Below are 2,945 nucleotides of genomic sequence, written 5' to 3'. Positions count from 1 at the left end.
TTTTGTTGAAAATATTTTCTGGGCCTTAGAGGAGGGAATCTTCTTTTTCCTCTGTTTCCTCTTAGTTTTTTTTTTTTTTTTTTTTTTATGCTGTCTTGAATTTCTTGCATGGTCTGTGTCAGGAATTGTTTTTTCTGTTTGTTTGTTTTTTTTATTAATTACACTTTATTCATTTTGTATTCCTCCATAAGTCCCTCCCTCCTCCCCTCAAGATCCTACCCTCCCTCTCCTTTCTGCATGCATGACCCTCCCCAAGTCCACTGATAGGGGAGGTTTCTCCTTTCTGATCTTAGTCTAACAGTTCTCATCAAAAGTGACTGCATTGTCCTCTTCTGTGGCCTGGGAAGGCTGCTCCCCCCTCAGGGGGAGGTGATCAAAGAACAGGCCAATCAGATTATGTCAGAGGCATTCCCTCTTCCCATTACTAGGTAATCCACTTGGACACTGAACTGTCATGGGCTACATCTGTGCAGGGTTTCTAGGTTATCTCTATGGATAGTCCTTGGTTGGAGTATGAGTGTCTGAGATGTTCCCTGTGTTCAAATTTTCTTGTTCTGTTGCTCTCCTTGTGGAGTTCCTGTTCTCTCCAGCTCTTACTATTTCCCACTTGTTACATAAAATTCCATTCACTCTGCCTGACAGTTGCAAAAAGACACACACGGTATATATACTCACTCATATAGACATACAACTTAGGACAAACACACTAAAATCTGTGCATCTGAAGAAACTAAGCAAGAGAAAGGACCCTAACTAAAATGTTCAATCTCCATCCTGAGAGGCAAAGAAGATAGACATCCGAAGAAGAAGAAAACAGGAAACTACCTAGGAACCTGCTACAGAGGGCCTCTAAAAGCCAGAAGAAATAAACAGGAAACAAACTAGGAACCTACCACAGAGGGCCTCTGAAAGCCTCTGCCGTGCAGACTATCAAAGCAGATGCTGAGCCTGATGGCCAACTGTCAGGAATTTTTTAGACTTAACATTTCCTTTGCCAGATACATCAATTTATTCCATTCTATCTTCCACAGCTGATATTCTTTCTTACATCTCTTGTAGTCTATTGGTTATGCTTACCTCTGTATTTCCTGTTTTCTTCCCTGAGTTCTTTCTCTCCACAATTTCCTGTTTTGTTTTTTCTTTAATTTCTCTAAAAAAATACATGAAACTCTTCACAAATTTTTTTGTCATCCTTGTGCCATGCTAATATTCTCTGTATTGTTCCAATTTTAGTATATGTGCTTCTGAAGTGAGCACAACATATTTCTTTCAAGTGGTCATTAAGAAATCACATGTTCTTGACTTGTGGGTTTCACATTATCACAGATTCAATTATTATTTGTTAAATGATAGATATGCCCTAGCTTAATGAATTATTTTCTATGAAAATGCTTTCTGACCATGGCAAATCTTTCAAAATAAAAGTGTTTAATTGGGACATTGCTTATATATTTACAGTGACCATCCATGATGTCATATTGGCAAGCAATCACCTTGTTGTAGTCCTTCACCAAAACTGAGAGCTTTTCATACTGAACCACAAGAGGAAGGCAGAGAGAGGGAGACTGAAAGAGAAACATACACACACACACACACAGAGAGAGAGAGCTAGAAAGACATATTCAGAAGTAGATAGACTGAGATCTCAGAAACAAAAATATAAAGTGACAGAGACAGAGGAAGTGCGACTCCATTCTGTTTGGTCACTTTCATTGGCATATCAACCTCAAAGCACACTCTCCTATAGTATATATCCAAAAGGAATTAATTTTTTTAAATATTTTTTTTTATTTTAAATATAATTAATTACAGTTTATTCACCTTGTATCCACCCATAATACCTGGTCTCTTTCCCTTTTCCACATATGCCCCTATCCAAGTCCACTGATAGTGAGGTCTTCCTCTCGTTGCTTCTGATCCTAGTCTATCAGATCTCATATGGAGTGGCTGTATTGTCTTTCCCTGTGGCCTGTTAAGGATGATCAACCATGAGGGGGATGTGATCAAAAAGCAGGTCAATCACTTCATGTCAGAGCTGTTCCCACTTGTGGAACCCACTTGGACACTGAACTGCCATGTGCTACAACTGTGTAGGGGTTCTAGGTTATATCCATGTGTAGTACTTGGTTAGAATATGAGACTCAAGAAAGACCCCTGTGCTTAGATTTGTTGGTTCTGTTCCAATTCTTATGGAGATGTAACTACTTCCCACTTCTTTCATTAGATTCCATGCTCTCTGCCAAACAACTGGCTATAAGTCTCAGCATCTGCTTTGTTATTCTGTAAGGCACAGCCTTTTAGAAGCCCTCCTTGGCAGGTTCCTAACTTTTTCTATGTTTTCTCCTTCTTTTGATGTCAGTCCTCTTCGCCTTTTGGGATGGGGATTGAGCATTTTAGCCAGAGTCTTACCTCTTGACTAGTTTATTTAGGTGTACAGATTTTAGTAGGTTTATCCTATATTATATGTCTATATTCCTGAGTATATACTGTGTATGTCTTTCTGCTTCTGAGACAGCTCACTCAAGTTAATCTTTCCTGTTCCCAATATTTAACTGTAAATTTAAACTGCAAATTTCATGATTTCCTTGTTTTTATTACTAAGTAATATTCCATTGTGTAGATCTGTCATAATTTCTGTTCCATTTTTCAGTTGGGGGTATCTGGGTTTGTTATGCCAGGTTCAGGGGACCCTCAGAGACCAAGAGGAGATGACTTGATATAATTGCAAGAGAGCTTTATTAGGAGAGTGATCGAACTGTGGACCCAAGTCTCACTGGTGAAGCAGTAGAGAAGTGGGACCCCGAGCTCCGAGTGAACAGGATTTTTAAAGGGAATGTCTATAAGCTGGGGTTTCCATGGCAGCAAGCGGGGGGGCACAAGCCTTGGCATTACAGAATTGGGTGAAGTTTAGCAGGGCGGGGTGTCATTTTCTGAGGCACATCATC

General features: G+C 39.7%; 1 pseudogene; it reads right to left on the bottom strand.

Annotated features, from left to right (window-relative positions):
- Positions 1-1,156: 1,156 nt before the first annotated feature.
- On the bottom strand, positions 1,157-1,257 carry LOC132651847 (U6 spliceosomal RNA; annotated as a pseudogene).
- Between the last annotated feature and the right edge of the window lie 1,688 nt (positions 1,258-2,945).

Source organism: Meriones unguiculatus (assembly GCF_030254825.1).
Source record: "Meriones unguiculatus strain TT.TT164.6M chromosome Y unlocalized genomic scaffold, Bangor_MerUng_6.1 ChrY_unordered_Scaffold_25, whole genome shotgun sequence".
Taxonomy (NCBI): domain Eukaryota; kingdom Metazoa; phylum Chordata; class Mammalia; order Rodentia; family Muridae; genus Meriones; species Meriones unguiculatus.
This window is presented reverse-complemented; position numbering and strand designations above follow the sequence as displayed.